Source organism: Tursiops truncatus, chromosome X, assembly GCF_011762595.2.
Source record: "Tursiops truncatus isolate mTurTru1 chromosome X, mTurTru1.mat.Y, whole genome shotgun sequence".
Classification (NCBI taxonomy): domain Eukaryota; kingdom Metazoa; phylum Chordata; class Mammalia; order Artiodactyla; family Delphinidae; genus Tursiops; species Tursiops truncatus.
The window spans coordinates 95989135-96009974 of record NC_047055.1 but is presented as its reverse complement, the minus strand read 5'-3'; the positions used below and the strand labels follow the sequence as shown (position 1 = coordinate 96009974).

General features: G+C 40.6%; 1 protein-coding gene across 2 annotated transcripts in view; it reads left to right on the top strand.

Annotated features, from left to right (window-relative positions):
• The window catches only part of SYTL5 (synaptotagmin like 5), a 235682-nt gene extending 216683 nt beyond the window's left edge, over positions 1-18999 (top strand). The window contains exon 18 of one of the 2 annotated variants that reach the window (XM_033849443.2): positions 17631-18999. The gene's annotated coding sequence lies outside the window, so the exon portion shown is untranslated. Of the gene's footprint in view, positions 1-15885; positions 16737-17630 lie in introns of those variants that run through there. The other variant, XM_033849441.2, reaches the window with a different exon arrangement.
• Positions 19000-20840: the final 1841 nt, after the last annotated feature.

The following is a 20840-nucleotide window of genomic DNA, read 5'->3' as shown; positions in this document are numbered from 1 at the left end:
TAGCCTCCTTTTTTTTCTTGTGTTCTCCTGTTACTATCCTGAAGACATTCCCCAGTGTGTAGCTGACCTCATTTCAGAGTATGTGCAATGAAGACCTGGCTACTTTTAAAATTATGGATGAGTCTTCCAACCTGCTGAATCCAATGAGGACCGACTGAACCTCGATACAGTCTCCTCTAAGCCTGAGGAAGTAGAGCCCGTGAAAGCTCTATTCCATAATACCAGTCAGAGAGACATCTTCTAGAGGATGTCTCTTCCACTGTCAGTCAATATTTAGCACTTGTGTGGCTGATGGTAATCAGGTATGGAGAAAAGCATTTGGAGACCAGCTGGGCTTAGGCCAGTGAAAACCGTGAGGCCTGAGTCAGGAATACATTTCTGTCCATCCTGCAGAAGGATGAAAGAGGGTAATAGCTCTGCTACTTCTTGTGGATTTTGAGCAAGACGTTTCCACTCCCTGAGCCTCAGTTTTCTCATCTATAAACTGAGGGGCTTGGACTAAGTGCAATCCAACATTCCCTCAAGTTCTAAAGTTCTCTGATACCTTGTACATGCTGAAATTCATTGACTTTAAGAAGCCATTGATTGTAAGGTGCAGCAAGGCTTCAGATACCACTAAAACAGGGGGGAAACGCAGCCAATTATAACAGTAAGATGTTGTACTGGACGTTCTGCCTCTGTCTCTGCTTTTTTTTCTCTTTGCCCTTCTTCACACTGCTCTATGCCCCAAGAGGCCAACCTTAATGAACTGCTTCATTGGGGCTGTCTTGCCCTGTGGATTTGGGTTGGGATTGGCCAAAGGCAGGAACCAGTAGGAGATTGAATGGTGGGAAGAAAGTGAGCTTGATACAGTTCTTCCCTTGGCTCTTTCCTGCTGGGTCACAAAGTGCTGGGCGTTACATTCCTCTGCTCAGGATTATAGCTCCTGGCAGGTGGCCTTCTCCTCCAGCTGGACCTACGGTCACCACTCCCTCCCTTCACCCCTTCAGGCCTATGAGTGGTAAAGTCCTCGACTGTGGCCAGTTTCACCATCCCTCATTACTTTCCCTTAACCTTGACCACACCTTTATAAATAGTTTTCTATTCATTTTTCCTCAGTGTCACAGTCAGTTTCAGTGTTCCCTTTGTTTCTGGCTGGGACCCTAACTGATATAGTAATTGGTATTGGGGTGTTCTTAAGAAGTAGGCTCTCAAAATAGAATTTTAGCTCTGTGTTTGAGGAGCCTTACAGGCATGTGGCAAAGTAATAGATGCTTAGTTAGTCTGTTGGAATGAATGAGAAAAAAATGCTCTTCCGATCTTTGTGCCCCTAATACCCAGAAAAAAACCAGGTAGCCAGAAATTAAGAGGAATTTCTCTTTTAGGTTTCTCAGAATGTGCAAAGATGGTCATTGAAAGAAGTATGTTCCCTTAAAAAGATTCCCTTTGGTCTCTACAATAGACACCCCTGCTTCTGATTATCTTTGCTGATAGGAAAGAAAAGAAATTTTCCCAGTCAATATTTGGGTACCAGGTACTAGAGACGTTATTGCTTTGCTCTGGTAAAGACAGCACATCTGGAATAGCAAGAGTGTCATCAATATGGTGGATGGGTCTGCTATTCCATACGTAAAGACAATCAGGATTCCTCTGGAGCCCATTATAACAGAGAGCCAGAGAGATGGTGATCTTTTCTTAGATAAGAGAGTAAAGATAAACTGTCCTCTGTCATGTGAATGCACCATTATACTTAGACTCAAAGAAGACATTACATGATCTCTCCTCTGACCTAGAAACTCAATTTACAGTGAAAAAAGTGCATCTGGGAGTTCATGCTATGGAATTCATTGGTCTTACCATGTGTCTCAGTACCTGAAAATAGCTGGTTTGATAGAAGAATGGAATGGTTTACTCAAAGCTCAGTTACAGAATGAGCTGATATACAATGCTTACTGAAGCTGGAGAGAATCTTACGTGATAGAGTATATGCTTTAAGTCAGCAGCTGACATATGGTGCTGTAGCTCTTGTAGCCAAAACCCATGGGTTAAGGGACAAAGATGTGCAAATGCGGATGGCCCTTATCGTTGTTATACCTAATAGCCTACTTAAGTAGTTTTTCCTATATGTCTGCATGAACTTGGGTTCGGTGAGCCTAAGGGCTGTAGTGTCCAAGGAAGGCACTAGCATTTTTACATAGGAAGCTGTCATGGTTCTATTATATTGGAAGCTGAGAATGCCTCTTAAATATATGGCACTCCTCACACCAGTAAACCTACAGGTAGAGAAGAGGTTACCTGTATAACTCAGGTGATTATCAAGAGGAAATTGCGTTGCTCATTCACAATGGTTACAAGGAGAACTATGGCCAGAGCTCAGGGGATTTATTGAGGCATCTCTCAGTACTCCATTGCTCAGTCATCCTGGCCAGGGGAAAACTGCAGCAACCCAATAAAGATGGCCACTGAGGAATCAGATCCTTCCCGAATGAAGGTTTGGGTCAATCCTCCAGGTAAAGCAATTCAGCTGAAGGGCTGGCAGAGAGTCAGGAGAATTTGAAATGATCATTAACGCAGATCTCATGACCAGCTACGTAAGTGGGATTGAAGCATCTTTGTTTGGTCTTGATTAACTGTTTCTTCCACCCTTTTTCTCCAGCTAGCTTCTGGGAAGAGCACTGGTGGTAGCTAAGATTTTAAGTTTCAGGTGGGCGTATGAGAGAACTGATCCAGTCGTCGACAGTCAGGAAGTGTTCTGATAGTATCTGACAGATAGTACATAGTTCAGGCTTTATGGGCCGTCCAGTCTTTGTTGCGACTACTCATCTGTGCCATTGTGGAGCAAAAACAGCCATAAACAATATGTTAAAAATGTGTGTGCCTGGGCTTCCCTGGTGGCGCAGTGGTTGAGAATCTGCCTGCCAACGCAGGGGACACGGGTTCGAGCCCTGGTCTGGGAAGATCCCACATGCCGCGGAGCAACTAGCCCCGTGAGCCACAATTACTGAGCCTGCGCATCTGGAGCCTGTGCTCCGCAACAAGAGAGGCCGCGATAGTGAGAGGCCCGCGCACCGCGTTGAGGAGTGGCCCCCGCTTGCCGCAACTAGAGAAAGCCTCGCACAGAAACGAAGAGCCAACACAGCCATAAATAAATAAATAATTTTTTTTAAAAAAGGCAAACTTCCTTTTCAAAAAAAAGAAATGTGTGTGCCTGTGTTCCAATAAGGCTATTGACAAAAACAAACGGCCAGGCTGTTGGCTCTAGTTTGCTGACTCCAGTAGGTGATGGGGACATGAGATTTTTATTCAGACAAAAGAGTAGATGCTGAGGGTAGAAGGGATGAACTGTGCTGGGTGATCTCTGTCTGCCCGACCAGAGTCCCTCTCTGCAATTTTCCCTCTCTGCAGGGTCCCTCTCTGCAATTTTCGAAACTGTGCTTTGCTCCTTCACCCTCTGGTTTTCAGTTGGGTTTGGCCAACTGGAGCCAATAGTGGGAGATCAGAGAACAGGAGGAGAGAAAGTTCAGGGTATTTATTCCCCATGCTCCTTCCCTGCTGAGCTGAGGATTGTTAAAGGCTGTGTTCTTCTATCACAGCTCTGCTTAGGTGGTCTGTCCTAAAACTCTACGTAGAGTTCTCTCTGAGTTCCAGTAATTACTCCCTCCGCTTGCCCTTCTGGCCTAGGGTGGTAAATGTCCTCGGAGGCTACTAGCTTTGGAGTGCTTCAGTATCCTTTAATGGTTCCTTTTACCATGCTCACCCATTATAAGTAATCCTCTCATTATGTCATCTTCAATTCCCACTAGAATCTGCCATCCATTTCCCACCAGGACTTAGACTCAAAAAATGTCATTGATTGTAAGACACTCTCCACTTCAGAGATGTTAAAATGTGGGGGAAAAAAGTGCATCTGAGGATCAGTGAGGAATGCTAATTGTAATATACTCCCGGTGAATGAATGAACCAATGAATGATTAATATTCACAGTGCAGCTCACCTCAAAGGACAGATACAGTGGAGTGCTGTGACAGATTGCGTGTTATTCAGAATGAACTTCAAAAATCAGAATCAACATTGATTCTTCTTAAGTACTTAGATGCTCTTTCTTAGTCTTGAGGCGGGTAATCAATGGCGAGGTCATGTCCTTGCCCGGGGCTTCTAACTGTTACACCAGAGCTAAAACATTAGAATGCTCTTGAGTCATTCCATTCCTCTTGAAATGAGATGACTCCAAAGAAACAGCTACCGACCTGGGTACAATTTGGTTTTTGGTGAAGCAGGCCAACTGACTGTTGCCTGTGACTCTTCATGAACTGAGTTCAGAGCTTTCTACAAGAAGAGAATGGTCCGGGAACACATCGGAGTCCTCACAAGTTGCAGTTAACTCACATTCACTGCTCTGCGTGACAACTGACATATGTTCTGGCCAAGCCTATTTTAACAGCCATGGGCCTTCTTTATGGCCTAAGACATTACTTAGTGTAGGCTGCCTGTCTAGAACTTACCAACTCTTGAGCAAAACTAGTGACCCGATCTGCATAGGCTATCTGATTACAGAAATCTAGCAATAATTGAGGCTACTCAGACTAGTACAAGAGCTATTGTGCCTTTGGAAAAGTCTGCTGTGTTTCCTTTTTCTAATTCTTAAGTTCCTCATTGTTCCCGTAGAGAGAAAGAAACAAGTGTGTCTCCTCTGGCCCTCCTCTGGAGCAAAGCAACTCAGAGCACTGGTCCATGATAAAATAAGGAGCTTACATCAGAATGTAAATCAATGTGCTGCTTCCTTTGCTGAGAAAGCTTTGCTATCAAAAAATATCAAACTGAATAATGCATTTATTGACATTACTATACTCCAAGAAGCATTCCTCTAGAGGGCCTTGGAAATCAGTCCCTTCACAGGATGGTCTTCTGAATTGCTGCCACTTACTGAGAAATGAGAGTATTTCTTCCCATTCCAATTTTCCAAGAAAGAGGTGACTCTTCTCCAAGCCTTTGAATCCATGCTTACTCTCAGAGGGCATCAGAAACCCACTTAATAGCCTGCCCAGGAGTCAAATGGAATTCCATGAGACTCACAGACGCATCGAAAGATACTCAGAGAGAAGAATTCAGATTTGATCTGTAGTCAGACAGATGACAGCGTTTCAGTTCCATTTGAAATCAGTTTGTTAGTCCCAGGGTACTGCTACCTAAGTACAACCTCATCCTACAGGGAAACTTGTCACTTCTGATGGAGAGAGAGACGGACAAACAAACAAAATTCCAAGCTCTGTGCACAGAAATTAAATTTCCCCCGAGCTTCGACACAGCCATAGAACAAACAGGAAAACAAAGCCTTAGGCATCTTCAGAGCATCTTCAGAAATGACATAATAATAGAAATGTATTCCATTGTGTGCATGCGCGCACGTGTCGATGTATGTATACCACATCTTTATCTGTTCATCGGTCAGCGGACATTTAGGTTGCTTCCATGTCTTGGCTGTTGTAAATAGGGTTGCTGTGAACATTGGGATGCATGTATCTTTTCGAATTAGAGTTTTCTCTGGATATATGCCCAGGAGTGGGATTGCTGGATCATAGGGCAACTCTATTTTTAGTTTTCTAAGGAACCTCCATACTGTTTTCCATAGGGACTGCACCAGTTTACATTCCCACTAGCAGTGTAGGAGGGTTCCCTTTCTCCACACCATCTCCAACATTTGTTATTTGTAGACTTTTTAATGATGGCTGTTCTGACTGGTGTGAGGTGGTACCTCATTATAGTTTTGGTTTGCATTTCTCTAACCGTTAGTGATGTTGAGCATCTTTTCATGTGCCTATTGACCATCTGTATGTCTTCTTTGGAGAAATGCCTATTTAGATCTCTTGCCCATATTTTGATTGGGTTGTTTGTTTTTTTTGATATTCAGTTGTATGAGCTATTTGTATATTTTGAAAGTTAAGCCCTTGTTGGTTGCATCATTTGCAAATATTCTCTCCCAGTCCTTGGGTTGTCTTTTCATTTTGTTTGTGGTTTCCTTTGCTGTGGAATGGAATGGAATACTACTCAGCCATAAAAAAGAATGAAACATTGCCATTTACAGCAACACGGATGGACCTAGAGATTATCATACTAAGTGTACTAAGAAAGAGAAAGACAAATACCATATGATATCACTTATATGTGGAACCTAAAATATGATACAATTGAACTTATTTACAAAATAGAAAGACAGACATAGAAAATAAATTTATGATTACCAAAGGGGAGAGGGGGTGGGGGAGGGATAAATTAGGAGTTTGGGGTTAGCAGATATGAACTATTATATATAAGTAGATAAACAACAAGGTCCTACTGTATAGCACAGGGAACTATATTCAATAACCGGTAATAAACTATAATGGAAAAGAACATGAAGAAGAATGTGTGTGTGTGTGTGTGTGTGTGTATCTGATCACTTTGTTGTACACTAGAAGCTAATACAACATTGTAAATCAAATATACTTCAATAAAAAATTTTTTTAAATACGAGAAATCCATCTTCACGCTGCACATTCACCAGTAAAATTGATTCTGATTAACAGAGATAGTTGCCTTGCATCATTTCTATGTCTTTCTCCTAAGGAGAAACAAGTGCTATATTTTAGATGAGATAAGCATGCTTCTAACTTTGTAATGCAAACTCTAAACATTGACCATAGGCAGAGAAGCAATGACTTTGGTAAGTGTTTATGTCAGTGGTTATACCGGCATCCTCCACACCCCATCCCCAATAGTGATTTACACTTTTGGCTGCACATGAGAATCCCCTTGTAAAGTCTCTCCAGGTCCTGTCTGCACCCAGGGAACTTGCATCGTAATCTCTGGGGATGGCACCAAGGCATCAGTCTTTTTTAAAACTCCCCAAGTAATTCCATTGTGCATCCGAGGTTAAGAAAGACTGACACAAATGGTGTTGAGAGAACTGGTAGGCTAAGTATGATGTTTGCTGAAAAAGACACACCCCTTAGGGCACTAAGGTAAGGGGAACCTTCCAGTATCTCTTCTGTGACTCCAGGTTCCAAATTTAATATTGTTAAAAAGCAAGTAAAGCAGGAAGGAGAGGAAATAGTCATGATTTCTTGTGAAGATTAAATGAGATAATGTGTATGCAGTGTTTGGATTCTCGATGGGCCAAAAGAGTCCGTTCATCCCTGCTATTCATTTCTGATTATATTAGTGAAGGATTATAGAATTCATTGATAGAAAGATAGCTGCAGGGAATTTCCTGGCGGTCCAGTGGTTAGGACTCCGTGCTTTCACTGCCGAGGGTGCAAATTCAATCCCTGGTCGGGGAACTGAGATCCCACAAGCCACATGGCGCGGCCAAAAAAAAAGGGAAAGAAAGAAAGACAGCTGCAGACCACAGGAACAGATGCAGCAAATTTGAAGGGATTTTCCCTTGCGCTCTGGGTCTCTACAAGGCACACTGTCCATGACTCCTGCCAGAGTTGAGAAAAAAGCCCAATTTTTGTTATTCTTACCCGCCTTCCTACTCAAGCCTCTGTCACCATTCCAGAATTATATTCACAATCAGTGCACTTTAGTTGAAGGCAGCAGTTCACAGTGTGGTCTGCAGACCCTTGGGCATCCTAAAATCTTTTCGAGGGGTCGGCAAGAATATTTTCCTTATTTACTTTTTCCCCCTGGGTTGACATTTGCTTCGATGGTCCAGAAGCAATCGTGAGTAAAACTGCAAGCACTTCAGATTCTTCGCCTAAATACACAGTAAGAAAATAAAACTCCACTTTCATTTTTAAAAGTCCTGATGAAGCAGTAAAAATTATTAATGTCTTTAAATCTTGACCTTTAAGTACATGTGATTTTTAAGATTTTTTATGCGTGCCCAAGTTTCAGGGTTGTCTCAAGGAAAAGCACTAGTGCATTGGAGTTACATATTGAACCGGCTGCATTTTGCAACTATTTTTATTTTAAAGAATGAATGACAGATAAACTATAGTTATTCAGGCTTGAGGACTGGGCACACATTTTCTCAAAAATGAACAAAGTGAGCCTGTCACTTCAAGGAACAGTATGTGCTGCCAATGATAAAATTTCAGCTTTGAAGCAAAACAGCTTCCCAATACTTAAGAGACATTTCTGGTAGGGGGATCGGTGATGATATTAATCAAGGTGAATTTTTGATACTGTATAACAAATTTTATCGGCCTTTGGAAGATCTGCCTGACTCAGTGAACCAATATGTTCTAAATGACCAGTGCATCAGTTATCGAATACAAAATTGTGCATGAGCAAAAGATCCATTCAAAGTGCAAGGTAGACCGATGGATTTGAACGCAACACAGTATCCGAAGTTTTCCATAGTGACATTAATCTTTAAGGAACTACCACTTGCTGAGTTCTGGCGAAATGTAAGAGAAAACCATCCACAGTTATCTAAATAAGGCTATTAAACTATTTCTCTTTTCCAAATGTATGATTCTGTGAAATCAGATTTTCTTCATATACTTCAATCAAAACAACATTGATACTGCAACAGACTGAATGGAAAAGCATATATGAAAATCTTGAAGTCTGCTTTTATGGCGCACTTTGAAGAGACTTGCAATCATGCAAAATGATGCCACACATCTCGCTTTTTTAAAAAGTTTGAGAAGCATATGTAGTTTTTCTAAAAAATGTGCTATCTACATCAACATGAGTTTATTTTTTTCCTAAATGAATTGAAATATAAATTAGTGAAAACTTTTTGAGTCTTAATTGAGGTACAACTGACGTATTAGTTTCAGATGTAAAACATGATTCAATATTTGTATATATTGTGAAGTGATCACCATATGTGTAGTTCACATCTGTCACCATATGTATTTACCAAAATTTTTTTTTCTTGCAATGAGGACTTTTAAGATCCACTCTCTTAGCAACTTTCAAATGTGAAATACAATATTATTAACACTAGTCACCTTGCTGTTATTACATTTCCATGACTTACTCACTTTACAGCTGGAAGTTTGTGCCTTTTGACCCCCTTTATGCATTTTACCAACTACCTCCATCTCTCTGGTGACCACCAGTCTGTTCTTGAGCTTGGGGTGTGTTTGTTTTTTAGACTTCAAGTATAAGAGGTATCATATAATATTTGTCCTTCTCGGGCTTTCTTACTTCCCTTAGTATGATAATCTCTAGGTCCATCCATGTTGCTGCAGATGGCATTATTTTATTCTTTTTTATGGTTGAATAATATTCCATTGTATTGTATATACCACAGCTTCTTTATTCATCCGTCAGTGGACACTTAGGTTGTTTCCATAGCTTGGCTATTGTAAATAATGCAGCAATGAACATGGGGGTGAATATGTATTTTTTTGAATTAGTGTTTTCATTTTCTTCAGATAAATAACCAGAACGGGAATTGCTGGATCATATGGTGGTTCTATTTTTAAGTTTTTGAGGAACCTTTATACTGTTTTTCATAGTGACTGCACCAATTTACATTCCCACCAATAGTGCACAGAGTTCCCTTTTCTCCACATCCTCACTAACACTTGTTATCTGTCTCGTCTTTTTGATAATAGCCATTCTAACAGGTGTGAGGTGATATTTCTGTGCTTTTGATTTGCGTTTCCCTGATGATTAGTAATGTTGAGCATCTTTTCATGTACCATTGGCCGTCTGTATGTCTTCCTTGGAAAAATGTCTATTCAGATCTTCTCTCTGTTTTTAATTGGATTGCTTGTTGTTTTGCTATTGAGTTGTATGATTTAATATATTTTAGATATTAACCCTTTATCAGATATATGATTTGCAAATATATTCTCCCATTTGCTAGGTTGCCTTTTCATTTTGTTGATGGTATCCTTTGCTGTGCAGAAGCTTTTTAGTTTGACTCTTTTTGCTTTTGTTGATTTCACTTTTGAAGTCAGATCCAAAAAAATCATTGCCAAGATGATGTCAAGAAGCTTACTGCCTATGTTTTCTTCTAGGAGTTTCATGGTTTCAGGTCTCACATTCAAGTCTTTAATCCATTTTGAGTTGATTTTTGTGTACAGTGTAAGATAGTGATCTAGTTTCATACTTTTGCATGTGGCTGTTCGGTTTTCCCAACACCATTTATTGAAGAGACTGTCCTTTCCCCATTGTATATTTGTGGCTCCTTTATAGTAAATTAATTGACCATACATGCATCGATTTATTTCTGGACTCCCTTTTCTGTTCCATTGGTCTGTGTGTCTGTTTTTAGGCCAATACCGTACTGCTTCAATTACTATAGCTTTGTAATGTAGTTTGAAATCAGGGAGTGGAGTGTGATGCCTCCAGCTTTGTTCCTTTTTCTCAAGATTGCTCTAGCTATTCAGGGTCTTTTGTAGTTCCATATGAATTTCAGAATTGTTTATTCTGTTTCTGTGAAAAATTACATTGAAATTTTGATAGAGATTGCATTGAATCTGTATATTTCATTGGGTAATATGGAAATTTTAACAATATTCTTACAGTCGATGGGCATGGAATATCTTTTTGTTTACTTGTGCCTTCAGTTTCTTTTATCAATATCTTATAGTTTTCAGTGTACAGGTCTTTCACCTCCTTGGATAAATTTATTCCTAGGATCTTTTTGTTTCCTTCTAGTGTATTCTTCATTTCAGTTATTGTGTTGTTCATCACTGATTGTTTGTTCTTTAGTTCTTCTAGGTCCTTGTTAAGTATTTCTTGTATCTTCTCGATCCGTGCCTCCATTCTCTTTCCAAAATCTTGGATCATCTTCACTATCATTACTCTGAATTCTTTTTCAGGTAGATTGCCTATTTCCTCTTCATTTATTTGGTCTTGGGGGATTTTACCTTGCCCCTTCGTCTGCTTGCTGTACAGTAGAAACTAACACAACATTGTAAAGCAACTATACTCCAATAAAAATTAATTTTAAACAAGTAAAAAAAAAAGGTGCCGTGCTCAATAAATATGACACATGAATGAAAAGAAATTTATTCCTAGGTATTTTATTCTTTTTGGTGCAATTGTGAATGGGATTGATTTCTTCTCAGTTTTAATTTCTAGCACAGTAAATATTGGTAGATGTAACTAACATAAATGAAAGTGCTTTGGAGTCCTCCAAAGGTTTGAGAGCTACTGGTTTAAGGAAATGTTTACACACATAGGCTAGCCTCATTTTCGTTATTGCACAGTTAAATTACTAATTCATCAGTTTGATCTTGTGGAGGTTTGGTTTTAGGCTTTGTTGAGCAGATCTATTTCAGTTTACCTTAGACCAGAGGCTTAGTCTTTACTTCTGGGTTTTCAGTGGAAGCCCAACTTGTTCAAAGAGCCCCTTTACCTTGCTTGATTCAGTCTCCGGCACTGACCAGCTACTGAGATGTCTGTTCAGCTGTTCTTTCAGCTGTTGTTTTGCCCCTGGACTCCTTGGAGCTTTGCTCTGCACATGCACACTTCAGGGGTCAGTTAAGGATTTGAGCTGAATTTATAGGCATATGTGGAGCCTCCCTCCCTGTGGCTTTCTCCTCTCTCATGTCTCCTCCTCAATTTCTAGCCTCTCTAGCCACTCTACCTCTGTCTTGCGAATCCTTAGCTCAGTAAGACTGGATCCTTCTGCTTGAGCTCCATGTCCAATTCACCAAGCAAATGGAGGAGGCTTCTGAGGAAAAGCCCACTAAATGTGGATCTCATCCAGTGTGCTTCCATTCTTTGAGGGTCGTATCTTCTGTAGTCTTTGCCTGCTTTTGGTTGAATTCCAGTGAACTCAGGTGACTTCTTTTGTTGTTGTTGTTTTTCCAGATTTGTAATTATCAGCAGGAGAGTTCGTATGGTATGAGCTACACTGCTGTTAAATGAAATGGAATTACTGTCTTTTCTCATATTTGAACCAAGATCAGCAAGGCCATGTCCTCATCTGTGGGGAGAGAGCAGTCAATACCATGTCCTTGAAAAATATGTCCTCCTCCAGCTGTGCCGTGTTCTAGAAACTCTATTTTCCCACAATCCACATACTGACTCTAATTTTAGATTGTCTTATCTATGTGCTTCTGATGTTGGGCCAACATCATTTTCTCACAGACTACCCCTTCATCCTTGGTGGATGGTCATCTGTCTAACATCCTTTGCTTGTACTTGCGTTTTGTTATTGATTCACATCATTATATATGTCTTTTTAAAACATGCTTTCTGGTTTTTGACCATTTTACATCATTGTGGACTTATAGTTCCAGTTGATCGTTGTCATATATTTGGTATTCATACTGTAAGCAGTTGGCCTTTATTAGCTCTTTCTTCAGACTTATTTATTCCTTCATTTTTTACTTTTTTGTTGAAGTATAATTTACCTACAATGAAATGTACCTATTTAAAGTGTACAGTTGGATGTGTTTTGAAAAATGTATACAGCCGTGCAACCCGCATCCCTATCAAGATAGAACAGTTCTAACACCCCATGATGTTTCTCTTATGCTTCATTGCAATCAGTTTCTCCCCTGGTAGATGAAACCACCGCTGTGCTGATTTCTGTCACTACAGACTACTTTTGTCTGTTTGCAAATTTCATATAAAGGGAATTATACAATATGTACTCATTTGGGTCAAGCTTCTTTCACTCAAGATGATTTTGAATTTCATCTCGATGTTGCACATATCAGTAGTTTGTTCATTTGTATGGCTGAGCAGTGTTCCATCTAGCCAGTTTATATATTCTCTTGGGCCGTTTCCAGTGGGGATTATGACGAATAAAGCTTCAAGCCTTTTTGAAGCTTTATTTTCTGTTCTCTTAAGTAAATACCAAGGAGTGGAATTGTTGGGTCTTAGGGAAGTATGTTTAACTTTATAAGAAATTACCGGTTTTTCCAAAGGTATTTTATTGTGGTTTTCAGTTTTTATTTCCCTGATGACTAAAGATGTTGAACATCTTTTCATGAGCTTTCGGGCATTCATATGTCTTCTTTTTGAACTGTCTGATTCAATCTTTTGCTAATTTTTTTTTTTTTTTTTTGGTGTACGCGGGCCTCTCACTGTTGTGGCCTCTCCCATTGCGGAGCACAGGCTCCGGACGTGCAGGCTCAGCGGCCATGGCTCACGGGCCCAGCCACTCCAAGGCATGTGGGATCTTCCCGGACCAGGGCACGAACCCGTGTCCCCTGCATTGGCAGGCGGACTCTCAACCACTGCGCCACCAGGGAAGCCCTCTTTTGCTAACTTTTTAACTTGTATTTTATTATTCACTTGCAGGGGCTCCTTATCTTCACTTTAAAAAAATATTACCTCAGTTACCTCTGAAAGTATTCTGACCTTCTGAAAACAGCAAGATGTCTCAGGCTCCCTTTTGAGTTTTCCTGCCCCACGCATGGAACCAACTACAGTTGACCCTTGACCAACACAGATTTGAACTGTGTGGGTCCACTTATATGTGGATTGTTTTTCAGTAGTAAATACTACAGAACTACATGATCTGAGGTTGGTTGAATCCATGGACGCAGAACCACAGACACAGAGGGCCCACTTTAAAGTTATATGCAGATTTTCAACTGTGGAGGGGGGCTCAGCACCCCTTACCCCCACATTGTTCAAGAGTCGGCTGTACTCTCTAGGGAATCCTGTCACCTTCTTGTGGAACTCATGATGATAATCTGTGTAACCGCTCTTAGACCCTAAAACAAGAAGAGCCGGGCCCAGCCCTCACCATAGAGCCAGTTCTGACCAGGGTGGGGGGCTGGACCTAGATCTTCCTGCCTTGAAGTCTAGGACAGGATACTTAGAAATCACCAAGGGAGTCAGTTCTGGCCCCAAAACATTGTACCCTAGCATGGGAACCTCAAAGCCTGTCAAGTTCATCCATGCTGATTTCTATAATCCTCCAGTTATAAGCATGAGACGTCTTGCCGGTCCTCTCACTAGTCTTCTGTTGTCCTGTCATTCTCATGCTGCTCTGAGTAGGCCCCAGCTGAACTCTCTCCCGGACCTTTCTGTGATTGATGCCTTCTGCACTACTGCCACACACACACACACACACACACACACACACACACACATTTCATAGTAAGCTAACCTTCCTATATCTTTGGTATCTTTTCAGAACAATCCTAAGTAAATCCTGACTTTCTCCTGCACCACTTTTCAAAGAGGATATTGTTCGTTCTTTCTTTTTTTTTTTTTTTACATCTTTATTGGGGTATAATTGCTTTACAATGGTGTGTTAGTTTCTGCTGTATAACAAAGTGAATCAGTTATACATATACATATGTTCCCATATCTCCTCCTTCTTGTGTCTCCCTCCCACCCTCCCTATGCCACCCCTCTAGGTGGTCACAAAGCACTGAGCTGATCTTCCTGTGCTATGCGGCTGCTTCCCACTAGCTATCTATTTTACATTTGGTAGTGTATATATGTCCATGCCACTCTCTCACTTTGTCACAGCTTACCCTCCTCGCCCCACATATCCTCAAGTCCATGCCCTAGTAGGTCTGTGTCTTTATTCCCGTCCTACCCCTAGGCTCTTCATGACATTTTTTTTAAACATCTAAACAAGCTAATCTCCCTGTGCTATGTGGCTGCTTCCCACTAGCTATCTATTTTACGTTTGGTAGTGTATATATGTCCATGCCTCTCTCTCACTTTGTCACAGCTTACCCTTCCCCCTCCCCATATCCTCAAGTCCATTCTCTAGTAGGTCTGTGTCTTTATTCCTGTCTTACCCCTAGGTTCTTCATGACATTTTTTTTCTTAGATTCCATATATGTGTTAGCATATGGTATTTGTCTTTCTCTTTCTGACTTACTTCACTCTGTATGACAGACTCTAGGTCCATCCACCTCACTACAAATAACTCAATTTTGTTTCTTTTTATGGCTGAGTAATATTCCATTGTATATATGTGCCACATCTTTATCCATTCATCTGATGATGGGCACTTAGGTTGCTTCCATCTCCGGGCTATTGTAAATAGAGCTGCAATGAACATTGTGGTACATGACTCTTTTTGAATTATGGTTTTCTCAGGGTATATGCCCAGTAGTGGGATTGCTGGGTCATATAGTAGTTCTATTTGTAGTTTTTTAAGGAACCTCCATACTATTCTCCATAGTGGCTGTACCAATTCACATTCTCAACAGCAGTGCAAGAGGGTTTCCTTTTCTCCACACCCTCTCCAGCATTTATTGTTTGTAGATTTTTCGATGATGGCCATTCTGACCGGTGTGAGATGATGTCTCATTGTAGTTTTGATTTGCATTTCTCTAATGATTAATGATGTTGAGCATCCTTTCATGTGTTTGTTGGCAATCTGTTTATCTTCTTTGGAGAAATGTCTATTTAAGTCTTCTGCCCATTTTTGGATTGGCTTGTTTGTTTTTTTGATATTGAGCTGCATGAGCTGCTTGTAGATTTTGGAGATTAATCTTTTGTCAGTTGCTTCATTTGCAAATATTTTCTCCCATTCTGAGGGTTGTCTTTTGGTCTTGTTTATGGTTTCCTTTGTTCTTTCTTTCATACTCCAGTATTTCTTGGTTGAAGGGTACTGCCGATATCTTCCCAGTTCTCCACCGCCCTTTCCAATTATTGTTCATTTTTAACCTAACCTAAGCAAAAAGACTTTGTCTGAGATTCCTGCCCCCAGCATATGACTTTCCATCAACCTCCCCTTACAGCCTCCAAACTACATTCTGTTCTCTCCTCCACACTTACATAAGCCTTTGGAACTTGAATCTCATTTATCTTCTCTGCCTTAACTCTTGCCAAGAGGTCTTATCATCCATGTGGCAACCCATCCAAGTCTCTAACATCCCAATTCCAAGGATGTTTTCCTCCATTCTTTGGCTGTCACCACCTATCTTTATACCCATTACACTCAATGTTCCACCACCTGGGGATCACTAGCCCTTCCCTGTATTCTTTCAATATGTTAGTCCCATTACTGTCCTTATTTCTTTTTAGACTGATCCTGGACCTCGTTGGGTCATCACGTTTTCTCAGTCCTACAGTCAACTCCCTCAACCTTGTCCTGCCACCTTCAGCACAACCTTCCATCCCTAGATCAGTTCTCCAACATGCCTTCTCTCTTCCTCCACCTGGATGATTAGCATTGCTGAAGAAAAATGGTCATTTGTGCTGATTGGTTTCATGATGGCTTGTGTGATATTTCTCCAAGAGGTACTTGAATATCTCCATTGACTATAGAATTTCAAGGAAGAAAAGTCCAACAAATCTAGTGTTTGAAGACTACAGGTTTTTTTTTTTATTTGCCGCACTGCACAGCAGCACGTGGGATATTAGTTCACTGACCAGGGATCACACCTGCACCCCCTGCATTGGAAGTGTGGAGTCTTAACCACTGGACTGCCAGTGAAGTCCCTGCAAACTACACTTTTTATTTTGCTGTATCACTCAAGATCTAATTTCAGAAAATAGAATCTACTACGGCTAGAGTTAAACAGAAAGGATTTCCTCCTTATCTAGAGGTGAAAGACTGAAGAAATATACTTTATGCTGAACTCGGAGAACACCTCCCTGAACCAGTTGGGACTGCCAAGGGAGCTGCCAAGAAGCCATAAGATCAGGAATTTGCCTACCAAATTGGGAAGCTACCATTTGATTTGCTTGTTGTAGAACTACTCCATTATTGCTACCATCAAGAAGCCATGGTCCCAAGGGGAGGGGAGAGGGTAAGCTGGGACGAAGTGAGAGAGTGTCATGGACATATATACAGTACCAAATGTAAAATAGCTAGCTAGTGGGAAGCAGCCGCATAGCACAGGGAGATCAGCTCGGTGCTTTGTGACCACCTAGAGGGGTGGGATAGGGAGGGTGGGAGGGAGACACAAGAGGTAGGAGATATGGGGATACATGTATACGTATAACTGATTCATTTTGTTACACAGAAGAAACTAACACAACATTATAAAGCACAACCTCCAATAATGTGCATGCTCTGCATTTATCTTCTCTTTCCACGCATTGATTTAGTTTCACAGCCAAGTCACACTTGAGTGCCTCTGACTGATGGAATCTTTTTTTGTTTCTTTTTAAATTTTTTATTGAAGTATAGTTGATTTACAGTGTTGTGTTAATTTCTGCTATACAGCAAAGTGATTCAGTTATACATATATAGAGACATTCTTTTTCATATTCTTTTCCATTATGGTTTATCACAGTATATTGAATATAGTTCTCTGTACTATACAATAGGGCCTTGTTGTTTATCCATCCTGTAGATAATAGCTTTCGTCTGCTAACCCCAAACTCCCAATCCATCCCTCCCCCAACCTCCCCTTGACTGATGGAATCTTAATCACTTCTCAGACTGTAGCTGCAAAGGACTCTGGGGAATATAATAGTTTCTATGTCTTTCATCATCTACATGCTAAAAAGGGTTGAATACATATTAAGCAAACCTATATACATTATCGACCATACTGCCCCTGTCCTAAAGATCACTGAATGAGTCTCTAATATAAAAGATTTTAGATGCTGTAGAAGGTAGTCTTCAAACTGCCCCCCCCCACCACAGTGATCCTCACCTCTTGGTATCCATACCCTTGTATACTCCCCTCCCTCACTGAATAGGGCTGACCTATGTGATGAGTAGGATTCTATGGAAGTAACCACCTTCTTTTGAGGCTAGGTCATAAAAGATATTGTCATTTCTACTTTGTTCTCTCTTGGATCACTTCCATTGGAAGAAGCCAACCACCTTGTTATGAGAACACTCATGCAACTCTGTGAAGAGGCCCACTTGGGGAATAACAGAGATCTCCTCCAACAACCACTGCCAACTTGCCAGTCATGTGAGTGAGCTGCCATGGAAGTGGATCCTCCAGCCCCAATCAAACCTTCAGATGACTATAGCCCTGGACAACATCTGACTGCAACCCCATGAGAGACTACAAGCCAGGATTATTTAGCTAAGCTGCTCCCAAATCCATGACCCAGAGACATTGTGAGAGATAATGTTTATTGTTATGTTGTTACTAAGCTTTGGGGTAATTTTTAATGCATAAGTAGATGCATAATATAGTTACCAGCATGTTGGACATTAATCTTTTCTTCAATGTGCTTTGGATGATCTCATTGCCTTTTTTTATTCCCCACCCCATTCATCTAAGTTCAAGCCCAAGAGCTGACGGCTTGTAGAGGTGAAATCTGCAGTTCTCTGGGAATGGCCTGGACTCTTCCACCTTCTGGCTTAGCCTTCACTAAACCTTCTGATAATGGTCAAGCAGTTCCTCTTAGACCAACCTCCCACAGACAACTGTATGTGGACAAAATAGAAAACAACTACCTGAAGGTACTGAAGAGCGACCAAAAAACAGGCAGATAGCAGAGGGCGGTCATCACTTGGAAGGGGGTACGTACGCTAGGTGAATCATCAGGGTTTGCTGGGTTTTGTGTAAGGGCAGGTTGCTATATGCACCATGCTGGGGTTGGGGAGGAGGCTTAAATGAAGATAGTCTTAGTGGTTTGAAGAACCAGAGGAAAGGGCAGGAGCAACCATAGCAACTGAAAAGTCAGAAGGGAAATCCCAGAAAGGAGATAACCAGAAATGGGCAGCAGAGAAGGGGAGCTCCAGATTCTGTATATAAACTACCTAAATTTCTCACTGGTCACTGTACCACTCATGTGCAGGCCGGGAGTAAGGGGCAGGTTCCAAGTAGCCCAGGGAAGTTTAAAAGAACTGAACTGAGATTCCAGCTGCTGTCTACCAAAACAGAGCTTGAGTTCCGCCAATTTAATTGCCTGCTGCTTCATTACACACACACACACACACACACACACACACACACACACACACACACACACACACGCACACGCATGCACATGTAAAAGTGCTGCGGTACCAAACAGTATGACCAAGCAGAACTGAGGATTGTTTGTTTTTATGGGGTCCAAAAGGCACATAGAAAAGTCCTGTAAGATTTGCAGTGAAAAACCAGTCCTCTAGAAGAGAGCCTATTAATCTTTGAAATGGCCCCAAATTTTGGTGTAGGTTATGTATGTATGCATGCATGCATATATATGTATTTTTTTATTGAATAAATGTGACACGTAACATTTTGTGGATTTAAGATGTATAATGTGCTACTATGATATATTTATATATTGCAACATGATTGCAATTGTAGCAGTATCTATGACTTTACATAATTTTAGTATATATTTTTGTCTATATTCATTATACTGTGAATTAGATGTCTGTGGCTTATTTACTACTCATTGCCAGTTTGTACCCTTAAACAACATCAGTCTTATCCCCTACCCGCTGGTAACCACCATTTCACTCTGTTTTTTACAGGTTTGACTTTTTAAGTTTCCACATGTAAGTGATATCATGCAGTACTTGTCTTTCTCTGACTTATCTTCCTTGGCATAATGTGCTCAGGGTCTATCCATGTTGCCACAAATAGCAGGGTATCTTCCTTTCTCTCGGCAGAATAATGTTCCGTTATGTATATATGCCATATCTTTATTTCCATTCATCTGTTGATGGGCATTTGGGTTATTTTCATATCTTGGCTATGGTTAATAATGCTGCAGTAAACACAGGAGTGCCTATATCTCTTCAAAATCCCATTTTCATTTCCTTTGGGAACATACCTAGAAGGGGAATTACTGGGTTGTATGATAGATCTATTTTTAATTTTTTGAGGAACCTCCATATTGTTTTCCATAGGGTTGGACCAACTTACATTCGGACCAGCAGTGTACAAGGGTTCCTTTTTCTCCACCTCCTCACCAGCACCTGTTGTCTCTGTCTTCTTGAGGATCGGCATTCTAACAGGTGTGAGATATCTGTTTGTGGTTTTGACCTGCATTTCCCTGCTGAATAGTGACATTGGGCATCTTTTTGTGTGCCTGTTGGCCATCTTGATGTCCTCTTTGGAAAACTATTCCAATTTTCTGCCCATTTTTTAATTGGATTGTTTGTTTGGTATTGAGTAGCTTCTTTATATATTTTGAATGTTGACCCCGTATCAACTATATGATTTGCAATTATTTTCTCCCACTCAGTAGGTTGCCTTTTCAATGTGCTGATGATTTCGTTTGCTGTGAAAAAGTTTTTGAGTTTGATGATTTTTGCTTTCGTTGTTTGTCCTTTTGGCACCGTGTTGAAAAAAAATCATTGCCAAGTCCAGTATCAAGAAGCTTCTTCCCTACATCTTCTTCTAGGAGTTTCATGTTATCAGGGCTTATATTTAAGTCTTTGATCCTTTTCAAGTTAATTTTTGCAAGTGGTGTAAGACAGGGGTCCAGTTTCATTTTTCTGCTTGTGTTTCTCCAATTTTCCCAGCACCATTTTTTTAAGAGACTATACTTTCCCCATTGGGTCTTCTTGGCTCCCTTATTGAATATTAGTTGACCGTATATGCTGGAATTTATTTCTGGGCTCTCTGTTCCGTTGGTCTATGTGTCCATTTTTGTGCCAATGCTGTACTGTTTTTACTAATATGGCTTTGTAGTATAGTTTGAAATCAGGACGTCTGATACCTCCAGCTTCGTTCTTTTTTCCAGGATTGCTTTGGCTATTTGGGGTCTTCATGGTTCCACACCAATTTTAGGGTTGTTTATTCTATTTCTGTGAAGAATGTCTTTGGTATTTTGATGATTGTACTGAAGCTGTAGATGGCTCAGGGTAGTGTGGGGATTTTAACAATATTAATTCCTCCAATCCGTGAACACAGGATGTCTTTCCATTTGTTGGCGTCTTCATCAGTTTCTTTCAGCAAAGTCTTGTAGTTTTCATTATACAGAACTTTCCGTTCCTTGGTTAAATTTATTCCTAAGTATTTTATTGCTTTTGATGCTATTGTGAATGGGATAGTTTTCTTTCTTTGTTAGATGCTGCTTCATTAGCGTAAAGGAATGTGATTGATTTCTGTATGTTGATTTTGTAT